Source organism: Pteropus medius, unplaced genomic scaffold (assembly GCF_902729225.1).
Source record: "Pteropus medius unplaced genomic scaffold, Ma_sr-lr_union100, whole genome shotgun sequence".
Classification (NCBI taxonomy): domain Eukaryota; kingdom Metazoa; phylum Chordata; class Mammalia; order Chiroptera; family Pteropodidae; genus Pteropus; species Pteropus medius.
In genome coordinates, this window is record NW_024351730.1 from 25203905 (window position 1) to 25218561 (window position 14657).

The 14657-nt window shown below is 40.3% G+C and overlaps 1 non-coding gene and 1 pseudogene across 1 annotated transcript; one reads left to right on the forward strand and one right to left on the reverse strand.

Moving 5' to 3' along the window:
• LOC120588689 (U6 spliceosomal RNA) lies at positions 1-107 on the forward strand. Its single transcript, XR_005649276.1, has one exon. It is a non-coding gene; the product is annotated as a U6 spliceosomal RNA (small nuclear RNA).
• A 13343-nt stretch (positions 108-13450) lies between these two features.
• LOC120587965 (developmental pluripotency-associated protein 4-like) lies at positions 13451-14309 on the reverse strand (annotated as a pseudogene).
• Positions 14310-14657: the final 348 nt, after the last annotated feature.

Below are 14657 nucleotides of genomic sequence, written 5' to 3' on the forward strand. Positions count from 1 at the left end.
ATGCTTGCTTCGGCAGCACATATAGTAAAATTAGAACGATACAGAGTAGATAGGCATGGCCCCTGCACAAAGATGAAATGCAAATTCATAAAGTGTTCCATAGTAAAAAAACAAACAAAAACCCATTAGTTGTCAAAATGAATCCCTGTTAAGGAAGGCACCTGAAGTTTGTATCTGGTTACAGCATTCTCTAAATTCTTAGGCTGCTTCTAGATAAACTCCTTATCTAGGCCTAATCACATTTCTTGTGGCAAACTTAAGCTTAAGTAGAATGGAACACTCTGTCTCATGACTTCCATGATGTCTATTTCAGTACTGTTAGATCTGAGACCTTCGAAGGGATGGAGGTGAAGTTGGAGAAAGTGCTCTTACTGGGGAGCTCTGGCCTTCATTAACTCCAATGGCTGACATTTCTCCCTCTGAGGAACCAATCCTTTAGAAGCTTGTGTGTAAGAACTGAGGTAAACAGCTTATCCAGGTCAAGTAGTTTCCCCTCCCCTACCTCCCAAACTAGAGCCAGGGCCATAAGCCTGGTGACTGGAGCAAGTGACTGGCTGGTGGCAAACAGTTCTCTGAAACTTGCTTCATGTGAGATTGGTCTGAAGACAACTGTCAACACCCCTGGAAAGGAGGCCTTGTCCTCCTGTAGGAGATGCAACACAGCTAAAGGAAAAGACACCCATTGTGACTCAAGGTGCTTAATCAATGGCAATGCACAAATCACCACAGAAAAGGGTGAGGGAAAGCTGGCTGGGAATTTGAACTGTCTTCAAGTCTGGCTTTTTTTCTTTGAATTAACTTTGAAAATGATGCTGGAGTGGACTTCATATTTGGCCTAAACTTCCCATTATAATGCCCCATCCGTCTAAAACACATAGCAGAGTCTCTTCATGGTAGAAGTATTATGCCTCTTATTGTTACACTCATGGGCTCAGAGTGCTTTTTCAGTGATGTGCTATGTTAAGGAGTATAAACCTGCTTAAGTGACTGATTAGAACCTGAGATGATGCTGTGCCTGTGTAAAGCCCAATGTAAGTGAATATCACATTGAATTAAGTTTTCTCTAGAGAGTAGGTGGGGGGAATTCTCTTTACAACACAATTCCTCACTTAACTCTAGGTGAACTGATTCAGCCTGGCTTGGAATTTAGAACAGCTGGATTGACTTCACAGGTGTTTATATTCACTGGAGGCTTTGCCAGGGTGTAGCTTTTGTCTTGGGAGCAGGAAGGTAGAGAAGAAAGAAGGGTGTCTGCTCCTAAATCCTGCTTCAGAGACCTGTAGTGAGGCTGAAGGGCATGAGAGACTGAGGCCCAGACTCAAGCTGGGCTTCTGTGCAGGCCGAGGCGTGTGATGTAGAAAGGAAGTGAGGTGATAGTATTATTCTTTTAATAATCATAGTTAGGTTCTCACACGGTGAAATGGAGAGAATGCAGATCCCCTTGGTTCATTTAAAAGGTAAGAAGTTATAATAGTAGTACTTCCCTCAGGGATTTTTGGGCAGTTGACATTTACCTACAAGCAGTACCTAGACCAACTTTTCCTTAAGCTTATCTGGGGCCCAGATAGAACTTTGAGGCGCTTTGAGGCCTTGCCGTTGTGGATGATGGTAGTGGTAGATATGAGCCAGCAATATGGACTTTGATGCTAGTATGATCTCCTTAGTCATAGGGGGCCGAAACAGGAGAAAATTGGGGTTTTGTGTTTATTTTATAGACATAACACCCCAAATAATGCAAAACTTCCTGTGTGGAATGTTTGAAGAGCGAAAGGGCAGAAGCAGAGTCAGTATGCTCTACCATGCCGGTGTTAATTAAGGGAATACTTCAAGAGTAAAAGCTACCTACTTGCTGAGACTGCAAGTCCCCTAGTGATGCTGGCCAGCAGAAGCCCCAAAGTTGGGGAATGGGAGCCTAGAAGCTGGGCCAGTACAGAAGTTGGTGGTCCAGCTGGCCACTAGTATATGAGGAGATTGGGTGTGTAGAATTTTTGGAATTTTGTAGGAATTTTGCAGCGTTGGCAGCGGGGAGGCATGCTGGTGGCATTTTCAGGTGGTGTTGAGGTACAGGCTTCAGAATCTAGACCTTGTATTGATTGCTTGCGTGCAGATACACAACTTGTCACATCTCATGTGCAGAACGCCCAGCCACCCTCCAGCTGCAACACATCTTCAGAGGTCCTACAATCATTACGCAAATGAAGAAGTCATCTGGAGATAACTTTGTTAATCATAGCTAGGTGGGAGCATCATTCAGTGACTAGTAGCAAAACTATAAAACTCATCGACTTGGAGTTAAGATGTTTTGAAAACTTATGCTACATTAATTGGTGGCACTATTACTATAAAATCACTAATTTGGTTGCTATGTATCTTAAAACGTTTCAGGTATACAGTACATTGGCTAGACACTTAGAGTAATCGGGGGATCATTTCATGAACTCTATCACTCATCTGGTTCTACACATAGCCATTACAATACTACTGACTATAATCCCTCTGCTGTATTCTATATCCTTGTGACTATTTTAAACTAATTTCTACTTCAACCCTTCACCTTTTTCTCCCAGACTCCCAAGCCCTCTCCCCTTTGGCGGTCACCAGATTATCCTGAGTCTGTTTTTGTTTAACTTGTTTCTTAGATCCTGTGTATAAATGAAATCACTTGGTATTTCTTTCTCTGACTTATTTCACTCAATATAATAACCTCGGTCATCTATGTCATTGCAAATAGTAGGATTTCATTTTTTTATGGCTGAGTAATATTCCATTGTATGTAAACCATAACTCTATCCAATCATCTATTGATGGGGGTTTCTTGAATATCGACCCTAGCTGAGAATTATTTTATGCCTATAAGAAATGTTAATTATATCTGAGAAAGCAAGGATGCTATTTACTTTGTCAGTTATAACTCCAATGACCTGGAAGCTCAGGTGCTTTCTCACTGTGCTGCCTCTCTGTGATGCTGGAGTATTTCTTGTGTGATAGTAAGGGTAATGAAGAACCTCAATAGGTACTGATTGTTGTGGCTCTGGTGAAGTTTTAAATCATATACAATACTTAGAACATTTTCCAAATGAGTTCGTAACCACTTAGCTTGTAGAATGGACGGGGCCAACTTGTGACTCAGACAATTATGATACAAGAGCTGTTTTCTTCACCTTGTAGGCTACCAGCGGTTAAGCTCTTAGAGAGGCAACTACTCCTTCATGGTAACTGGAAGGGTTCCTACAATCTGATGCTTTCTCAAGTTACCTTAACCTCTGAGGAGTTACTATTCTTACGGCAGCATTTGCTTTGTGTGTTCTTCCAATAATTTGGAAAAGTTCAAATCGCAGAACAAGTGGCCTCAACCCAGTTTTAAGACGGGCTTTGAGTCTTTTTTCAGTTAAGATGTCTGTAAACATCAATTGTGGTCTTGAGCTAATATGTGATTACTCTGAATGGCCAGTCTCTTGGATTTCACCAGAGACACGTGACTTAATGGTGAAAGCATTTCTCCACCCTTGCCTATTGAAACAGAACTGGTCTTGATGTAAGTGCCTAAACCCAGCAATAGACAAAGGAGAAACTGGTATCTGACTGGACTCAGCACTTAATAGGCTGGAAGAAACTTGGCCTGCCGTACTCCCAGCTGTCAAATACCCAGTTTGTCACCTCAGTCAGGAAATGCTAACAGATGAAATCTAGTCAATATTTTGCCTTGTCCAAGAATCTACAGGGTTTCAGCAAAAGAGTAATGACCCTGTTTGGTAACATTTTCTCAGATTCTTAAATCATAATCATAATTCACAGGGCTTTTTTCATTTATTTTCTTGAGGTAACATTTGGTTAACAATATCATAAGTTTCAGGTGTGACCATAGAGTGTTTCTTGGAGTTTACAAACTAGAAAACTTGGAATTACATTTTACAGGGCTTGTTTTAAATTATGATCAGGTTTTAAATGAATTGCCTGAACTCTTGCAACTTGGTTGGTAGTTGACAGATCTCTGTGGTTCTGTGGGGACACCTACTAACAACTTGAACTAACAGGTTCATCAGTTAGTTCAGAAGGGGCATACAGAAATTTTCTGAAGTGTTAGCTACTGCATGCCTTCCTGTTCTCCATCCATCCACATTGTTTGTAGCAATTGGGTGTATTTCGGGTTTACTCTAGAGTATTTTCTAAAGGTTCATATACCTCTCACAGAGGTGAGGAAGATTTATCAGATCAATAGATGACACAGATCCCCAGATGATCTGGAAAGTAGGACTACCAAAACAATGCTATGGGTACCCATAACAGCCTATGCAATGTTAACTTCCTTAATATCATGTAAGATCCTCTTTAGGTTAAGGAAGTCAAGTTTGTCTATTCGGTGTACTTTAGTGAATTCCTCATTGAACAGCTCTTTTCGAGTTCTTCTATTTTGTTGGTCCACATAACTGGAGGTTATCCTGCTTTAGTGGTCAACTCAAAGCGGGGTTCTCTTAAAAAATGCCAAGAATCCCTTCTGTTTGTGTTCGCTAGTATTTTCCTGGTTCCATTCTTGTGTTAATGCTAGTTACTCTCTTGCCTAACTTTACATCACTTTTTCCTTCACCTATTTTGATCATTTATGTTCATGTTCTCTTCCCTGTCCTTAATCCATTTTACAACTTGGCTTTCATCTCAAGCAGATGGTTCTGGTTCCCCCTTATAAGTATTTTTAGTCTACATACATGTCTATTGCTTAAATATGTAGAACTATGGTGATGGTTATGTGAACAATAGATCAAGGTTATGACTAATTCTAAAACACGTGTGGATATTGACAAATAGTAGCAACAGTAGCTAAAACTTGATATCATTGTACTGCTTCACATATACTGGTTGATTTATTCATAGTAAATACCTTATGGGGTAGTTTCATTATTTCATAGAGAACCTGAAACCCAGAGATTAAGTCACTTCCTTAATCTCAACTTTAGAAATTATTCATTTTAGGTTGTTTTGTTTACAACTAAACTGTCCTTAGGACTTGCTATAACATGACGATAAAACAACTATTTCACCTAATGCTTAATATTATAGTTAAGGGTTAGGTGTCACATAAATACTGAACTGTATCTCTAAAATAAACCCGAACCACACATAATCAGGGAGAAATCATTCCTACCTTGCTCAGCATGAAACTAAATGTCTTGGGGGAACAGTCACTTCCTGCATCAGTCTGTTTACCCGGCTCTTGTCATACAATGACTCAAATGTCAGCACTGGGTAACATGGGGCTTCTGTCATTACGTGAATGGAAGCTTTTGGTGTGGCAAGATGACTGGTTAAGTGTCATTAGCTTAGTCATGTACTTGTTTGCATCAGATTAAATGACCACATAGACATAGAAAGGTAGAACAAATGTCGTAAAAACATGGAACATCTCTTGCTGTTTTCTTTTTTTTTTTTTTTTTTTTTTAGTGGCTTAACTCCATCTAATCTCTGGGCTATTTCAATAAAAAAAAACCAGTTAAGGGCTACTGCTTGTCATACATAATTAACACATGTTTATACTTAAGTATTCTGTTGAGTCTAGATTTTACTATTATCTAATTCAGTGAAGCAATCAGTACCTGTCACTTGATAAACTAGAATTGATGTAGAAATCTTAACTGAGGTATTACAACAGTCAGTTTCTATTTCCACTGACTTACCCAAGAAAGTGCTTACGTACTGGCCCACTGCCAGATACATGAGTTGCAACTACTCAGTCCTAGGTAGTTATTAACTTTTATAACTGCCCAACATCTCTCCTATGAGAACTGGGATTTTTGAACCCCAGATCTTCTTCCAAAGCCAGAAGCTAGTTCTGAGCAAAGAGGTGATGAGATGTTCATGGAAACTCCACTCTCATACTCTAAATCATCTTACTCTTCATTACTTCTACTCTACTTTACTTTATGGATGGGTGGTTAAAACCTTGCACTCTGTTTTCCCAACTAACCCAGTTGTTTCACTCAATGACCTTGTCTTTAGCTTGCTTACTCAACTCTTCCCTCTTCAGTCCTAAGATTGTTCTGTCTTCACGTGGACCTCCAATCTGTTGATCCCTTTACTTTATTTCAAATTCCCATTGTTGGCTCTATTTCCTTGTTAGCTTGTTTCTCTCCCAAGTAACAATCTTTTAGCTCTATTTGTGATGTTTTCCTAGTAAACCTCATTCCAGCATGAATCAAAGTATCTACTGTCCTAATATTGGAAAGGCAGTGCTTGGGTGAATTAATAAACTCAGTAAAGAATTAGGTCACATTAATCATGTAATCATTAAAGACTTAAGGTAGGTTCATGCCTTAAACTCATCACTGACTCTGGATTCTCCCAACTGTTAAACACTTGCAGAGGGGGAGAAGCCAGAAAAACGGGGTTTTTGAGTAATCTTAAGCTTAGACTTTTTTTTCAAAAAGGGTAACTTTTGCTTCAGAGATTATAAATAAGTTGGTAAAACATGAATTAATAACCACAAATTGATGTAACATGTGTTGAAACTCTTGTTTCAGCCTTATTTTTAATTTCTCATACTAAACTCACCAATTTTTTGCCATATTTTAAAATGGGTTCCTCCCTCTGACTTTCTGAATCAGTCTCTGGTATTTGTCTGCTATAGGCTAAGTCCTGGGACTGTATCTTTAGCAGCAAGGACACAGAGCCCTTAGGGCAATGGGACTCAACGTGAGAAACTCAAGTGGTCCAAGAGACACTGGGCCTCAACTATGTTGAATAATTGTCCTGATAAGGAGGGCTCGGGTGACTGCATTTCTAACAGCTCAGCAGACAGCCACGGGTCACCTATTTTCTGGAAGATTATGTGAAGTCAAGAATAAATGTCTTCTAGTGGACTTCAACTAAAAATTTCCCTACATCTGTAACTGGAGTAAAGCAAATCCCCTATTAAAAGTGGCAGTATTCACACTTTCAGCCCCCAAATCTCAGGCAAATTAGCAAAGCAGTCATGGTTTTACAACTTAGATTTCCTTTTTCTGTGGTTGCTAAGAGCCCCTGTTGGAAGATGTTTAAAGCTCTAATTGGTGGTTGAGTCCTAAAATGCTTAAATAGCAAGACCTTGTGTATAATTCCTGAACAGAAACCAAGACTCCACAAACACGAGGCCATGACATTAGACCCCATTAGGTCGTCTCCCTATGGCCATTGACATGTGTTTGCTACAGTCTTCATTGTGGGGGCCTTTTTGTATCTGGGTCTCCTATCTCTATGGGGTTGATATTTATCAGCACCATCCCTCCATTCTTCCAACCAAGGGCTAGTTGCTTTGTTCTCATTTGCTCAAGTTATTTGAAAATGGGTAGAATTGAAAACTTGGGCTGGTTGGAGTCCTGAACAATGGCTTCTGATTAGTCTTGGAGAAAAAGCACCTGTTCTCCCAATAATACCTTCCTATTTTTAGGTGGAAGTTTTAGGACCTGGGGCTAATGAGATGACAAGAGTAAAATGGTTAATTTTCTAGGCAGTACTAATCACTTTCACAAAATGAGTTTATAAGGCTGGGGCAGCCTAGGCTAGTTCACATCAGACTATTTGGTATAGGACCAGTTTCTAAGCTGCCATGGGCCAATATTTTGTAAAATACGGTAAAACGAATTACTAAAAAAAAGCCAAATCCCATTAGACTTTATAGACATGAAACTACATTTTGATAAACATAATCGGAACAAAAGGGAAGGAAATATAAAACTTTCATTTATTAAAATAGGTGACTCAAAGAATTACAATTGCAGAATGATAGGTAGTGTTACGAAGAATTAAGTATAATTCATTGAACCAAATGTTCTTATGCAGAATGAATACAGTGCATTCGTACTTCAAGCACTTAGTTTTTAATGTGACAAATGAGTTTGCTTCTTAACTTCTTTACAGCTTTATTGAAATAAAATAGACAACTAGTTGTTCATTTACATTGTACAATTCAATGAGTCTTTAAATTAGAGTTGGCATACAATAATACATTAGTTTCAGTTGTACAGCATAGTGATTAGAGATCTATATAACTCAAAATGATCACCCCACTAAATCAGGTACCCCTCTTCCTACTTACATATTACAACACTGTTGACTATTTTCCTTATGCTACACTTTATATCTCCATGACTTTTGTAACTATCCATTTGTACTTAATCCCTTTGTCCTTTTTCACTGTTCTCCACCCTCCCTCCCTTCTAGTAGCCCTCAGAATATTGAGTTTGGTTCTATTTTTGTTGTCGTGGAAGCTAAAGAACAAAATAAACACGTTTGTGAAATTATGTGGTATTTCTTTCTGACTTCATTCAGCGTAATACCCTCTAGGTCCATCAAGGCAATATCTTTTAACGTCCTGTTTTAGTCTGTGTCTCTTAATCTGAAGTAAATCTCTTGTAGGCCGCATATGTAAGGATCTTGTTTTCTTATCCATTCAGCCACCCTATCTTTTGGTTGGAGCACTTAAATTCTTTTCCATTTGCGATATTTATTAACAGATATGTAGCTATTACTATTCTTCAAGTTTTCGATAAATGTTTTTCCTTAAGTCCCTCCAACATTTCCTGTAACATTGGCTTCCTTTACCTTATTGAGTAGGAAGCTCTTTATATGTCCTTTGACTCTAAATGATAGCTTCACTGGATAAAGTAACCTTAGCTATAGATCCTGGGTTTATATCACTCTGAATATTTTGTGTCAAGCCCTTCTGTCCTGTACGGTTTCTTTTGAGAAGTCAGTTACCAGCCTTATGGTGCTCCCTTTAGGTAATTGCTTTTCTCTTGCTGCTTTTAAGATTCTCTTTGTATTTAACCTTTGGCATTTTAATTATGATGTGTCTTGGTGTGAGTCTCTTTAGATTCATCTTTTTTGGGGACTCTCTGATCTTCCTGGGGTTGTATGACTATTTTCTTCAGGTTAGGAAAGTTTTCCATCACAGTTTCTTCAAGTAGCTTCTCAACTTGTTCTTCTCTAGGTACTCTAAAACACGGATGTTTTCATATTTAATTTTGTCTCATAGGCTCCTTAAGTTATTATGTTCTTGGCTTTTCCTTGCTGATATGATTGGGTGTCCTTGGCTTCCCCATCCTCTATATTGGTGGTTCAATCCTCTTCATCCACTCTGCTGATTCCTTCTAATATAATCTTCATCTTAGGTAATGTATTCATTTCTGAATGGTTCCCTTTCATAATTTCCATTTCTATTTTTTATCTGTTAAAGATCTCATTGAGTTTATCTACACTTCCCCTAAGTTCATTGAGCATCTATATAACCAGTGTTTTGAACTCCAAATGGATTGCTTGATCCATTTTTCCTGGATCTCTGTTCTGTTCTTTCACATGGTTTCTGCTTCTTTGTCTTCACATTTTGGATGTGTCTGTTTCTATGTACTAAGCAAAGCTCCTATGTCTCCCAGTCTCATTAGTGTGGTTTTGTGTAGTAGGTGTCCAATGGCACAGTTCTGAGAGGGCTTCAGCTGCAGGCCAAGCGTAGCCCCAGGCTGTGCCCCTCCAGGACTACCTGATAAGATTCAGCAAGCAATCCACAGATGCTGTGCTTAGTTGTCTCAAGAGGCCATGCCAGAAACCAAGGTCGGTGTGGGTCTTGGAGCTGCTTAGCAAGGGGCACAGGGCTCACCCAGGCCACAACTAGATGTGGCTTGGGTAGGGCTGTGAGTTGTGGGAGGAGTAGTTTCAGGGAATCCTCTGGGTGGAGCGACCTTTTATCCAGTTTGATGATGTCTCGGCTATGGCGGTGCTGAGTCCGCACACTGGGAGTGGGGAGAGCTCAACAGAGGAACAATGACTACCACCAGCATTTCTGCCTGGGAGAAATCCTTACTTCCGGCCCTTGCTCCAACAACTCGGTCTCCCCCTGTAAGTAAGTCCCTGGTGCCCCTTGAGCAGCCGACCAGGTGCCGGTGCTCACAGTGAGCGAGTCCATCACCGCGAAAGTCTGGTCACAGACACTGCCCCTTTAAGAGGAACATCTACAGCAGCTGCTGCTGTAGCCTCTTGGACTGGTCTCACGTTTTTGTCCCCTCCTACCTTTGCAGGGTGACTTCTTATTTCTCTTCCTAGTTAGGGCTTCTGTTCAACCAGACCCCAGGCGACTCTGCTTGCTGTCTGTCTGCTCTGTGTTTCTGTCACAACTTTGATGTAGTCACAAGAGAAGAACAGTCTCTATCATCTACGCCATTTTTCCCGGTCCTCCTTAGGTTGGAATCTAGGTTGGACTGACAACAATACTACTCAAAAGGGATAATGTAACTAAAGTACTGTGTTTTAATTCTCTTAGTAGGAAGACTAGTCTCATACAGGTATGTTGGTCAGAATGAAGACTAAAGCCATCACAGCTGGCTCTGGAGATATTTAACTTAGCCCAAATCAAGGAATGTTGGATTTTAAACTCACCTTCGACCCTTCATCACTAGCCAGTTAGTTATGGTTATCTTTCCAGAAAAGGTATTCCAGGTCTGCATCTCCTTGCAAACCAGGCTATCATTCCCGAAGCCCATCCTATAAAAAAAATTCTGGAGGTGCTACTTTTCCATGGAATAGTTTGAGATTTATAGGGAGGCGATATAATTTAGTGATTAGAACAGTCTTGGCAGATGGGCCTGAGGTAGAGTTCTAGATCTTCCATTTTCTAGCTTTGCAATCTGTTGGCAAATCAGTGACCCTCACCAAGCCTCAGTTGTCTGGTTAGAAATAGATACTAGGGTTGCTGAAAACAAAGTATAGAGGGAATTTTACATCAGAAAAGAAAATAGTTGATCGCTTTAGGAGTAGGGGCAATTATTTCTTGATCTGATATAGGACTTAGTCTGCAGCTATAGTTGTCTGTGAGTCTTTGTTGGTAAAGTGAATGGAGGTCAGAAAGAACGGCTAAAATCCAGAGCCTACGCAAAAGGAGATGTTTATAACATGTTACTCACAAAACACTGGGACACTTAGTGTCCTATAGCTTCCATGTTGAACACCAATCCTGAGAACTGGATCCCTGCTTAGATCCCCAAGTCTTCCAGGACTGGCAATGCACTAGGCAGTCAAACCAGGAACAGTGGCTGTGTCTGAGGCATAGCTTTCCTGTGTAGTGTCCATGTCCTAACCAACCCTGGTATAGCTTGTTCTATCACTGAATTAAACCATGAATTAGTTCTGACCTGGGTAGGTAGCTTCTTCTGAGGTTCACTTAGATCATCTATAAAATAAGGATAAAGAGTGGTATTAGATCTAAATTCTCTACTCAATATTGGACTGATCTTAGAGTTTCTGTGTGATTGGATGTCAGGAAAAGAAAGTAAATGGAAACATGATAAGAATTGTCTTGACCTTGTAATATACCATCTTGATATAATGAAGAGTCATGTCTTAGTAATTCTACCTTGCTCAGAGGTCTTTGATTAAACAGTGGCTATGAGTTTTAAACTGATGAGGCATGCCCAGACATGGGCTCTGGGACCTTTCCATGTCTGCCTGTGTAGGAACAGCTATGACTAAATCTCTTTTCTATATTGGTCTTTCTTTAAATTGTCATTTGAAGATAGGTTTCAACATTAAAGTTTAGACAACCCCAGCATGCAATTATAGTCAACATCAGAACTAACCTGAGACTAAGCTGGTCAAAATTCCCTGGGTCCTTCTGTTGAAGAGTTGTCTTGCATTCCAGACTGGGGCTAGAGAAAGGACATGGAATTGCCATTGTCCTCAATGGCTGTGCCACTCTAACTGGCTCTTGAAAGGCAAGGAGCTGAGGACTGCCTGACTAAATCCTTCTCTTTGCTTTTAGGGGGAAAGAAAGGACACGATTCCTAGACTAACTGGGAAATAGGACAGTGAAACACTAAACAACTGGGGAAGACTGAGGCAGTGGCCGCTGGATTGAATGATGCCAGAAGACCATGGAGAACTGAGTAGACAGTGGCATGGCAAGGGGAAGCCTACTTTGTAGCTACTTGGCCATGTGTCCTTTGTAGTGCTGACTGCCTATAGTCTTATTGCATCTTTAGATGCCATAGGATGACCAAATCATACTGTAGGCATAATCACAGTAGCATTGTTCAGTAGGTTTATATTAATGGAAAAGAAATAGTGTGGAAGTGTGTAATATGACTGGTTTCTAGCACTGGAGCACCCCAGCCGAAATAGTTGGTCACACAAAAGAAAACTCATGTTTTGTTTCAATGTTTTGTAAGAGCCTGCTATTGGTTCCTTGAATAAAGGACAAATTCAATGAAAAAACAGGGTTACCCTTTGTTGGTAGTATAGTCGATTTTGCTCTTTTAGTATCGTTGGGGTATATACTTAGAGTACCTTGAAGAGGTCCCATGGAATGGTCAGTGGAGTTGGGCAGGTGAGTTGGAAGACTTACAAAATCTGGCTTAAAGGGTAGTTTTGCTGTCCCTGTAAAATAGAATTCCCAGTCCTTTGAAATACTAGAAAGTTCTTTTCTAGTTTCCTTTCATTTCCTTATTCAGTCATTTTCCAACTCCACCACTTCTTCCAGTCCATTTTGAAGGAGGAAATATCCCCTAACCCAAAAACTCATAATACAATATTGGAAATTGCTATGAAAACACAAAACAAGTGAAAAACATCAAATCTCTTCCAAGATTCATTTAGCAAGCACACAAATTAAAAACTAATCAAACTCAAGTTGTATAAATATGTACAACTTAGCCATCTTATTGAAGTATGATTGACAAGAAAACGAGTCATGTAAAAGAAAATTATGGCTTTTGGCTTAACTTTGAGTTAACATTAACAATAATTTGCATGCAATGAATAGCTTCTTAAATACAATAATTAATTTTCTACACACATTTTAAATATGTATTTATAATTCAGACTGTAACCTTGAACAATTTTAAGTGGCAAAAATATACAGAAACAATTACAAGTGGAAACAATACTAGAAAGTGCCCTGTCTTTTCCCCAGAGACTTACAATATAAACTTCAGGTTAAGAAACCTTGAGAAATGTTTTGTGTATTAAGAATATTTTGGAAGTGGTGAGAATAACAGCTTTCCTTTTGCTTCAAAATACTCAACGTTTTGAAGTCATGGATCTTAGAGCCAGAAGGCAGCAGCCCCTAATGGAGGCAAAACTAAGGCGGGGAATCCAGCGTGGGGGCAGCACGCTACTGTTTCTTCCTTCAACCCCTTCGCAAGGCTCAGCTCAGGTTCCCACTTTAAAAGAGCAGCTGAGGTCACTTCTACTTTAGAAGGGTAAACATCTGGTTAGTATGAACAAATTTCATCTTTGTTAACTGGAATGAGCGGTAATTCGTGCAATACCTTTCCATTTTAAAAGTTTATGTATCTGAACCCACGAAGCAGCAGGTCTGTTGTGGGTCTGAATAACATCCGTGAGCCCTGTAAGCAGAGAGCATAGTGTGGAGCAGCTCAAAGTTCAGCTGTCAGTGGCATCTTGTAGTTGATTGTAGTCATCTTTCTTTATAATCATAGCTATACCTGTTTTTCTGGCACTGTAACTTCACTGGCACCTTTTCATTAACACCTTATTCCTATGAACACTTTCAGGGCACAACATATTGTCCTCCAGGCATGGGGCGGGGGGCGGAAAGTAGCAGGCTGGTAGCAAGAGCAGACTCCCTTGTTCTTCAGGAACCCGGGCTTGCCCAGCATAAAACTGTGGGAACCTAACCCTTTGTGTGTGCAGGGAAACTTTGCCCATAGACCACGCACCTGACAGCAGAGGCCTCTCGTGGCGATTCCATTTCGTCCATCTTCCCAGCCATGGCTGCAACTCTGGCCTAGGTGGGGCAAACAGCCTCTCGGGCAGTAGTTGTCACATCATTCACTCTCTCATTGAGAGCAGTAGACTCTTCAAGAGCAGGTGCCACCTTCTCAGAGGGAGCCGTCACTTTAGGGAGATCAGAACTTTCCAGTGTCATCTACTCCCTTTTCTATCTCTGATTTTCTTGGTGACTTTGTCAGAATCTCGGCCTCTTTTACTGTGACAGGAATGTTCTCTTGATTAGGGTAAGCATATTCGCAGTCTCTCTTGCATCTAGTTGCAAGCCTTTGGTGTCTGCTTTTATTGATGGCACCAGGCTCTCTCAATGTCTTGGTGAAGGTCAACTGGTGGTAGTTTAGAGGGTAGTGAAGGAATTGATATCTTCTGAAGTCTTACTCTCTTATTACCATATACCACCTTTTGTGGACAGGAAGCTTTGTCATCTTTCACAGATCTTTTTTTCATTTGGTTCCCTTCACTGAGGTTCTTCGAATGTTTGGTTCTGCAGTAGCTCATTGTTCCTCTTTGACGTTTACTGACATGGGTTTGAATTTGCAAGTCATATTTCCACCCCGCTGACTTTGTGGAGTTCCCCTGGAAGATTTTTTCCATTCCTTTGTTTTTGACCTCTTCTGAATAAGTGTTTCCTAGAGGAATGATGTACATCCATTCAAAAGTTTATCATTCCTCCCTTTAGTCTTAGCCAAGGGAAGAATTGCATTAATGAGAGTAGGAATAATTCATGGGGCACATGTAGCTGAACCCCTCTCTTTAGCTTTTAGAGCTATCTGCCCTCTCTAGTTTGTCTGGAAGAATGTGAAACCAAGCTGGATTTCCCCACCTGTGTCAGAAGGTTTATTCAGCCTGGTTCAGGGGGACCATTTCTTCCAAGCTTGGTTCTCTGATGCAGT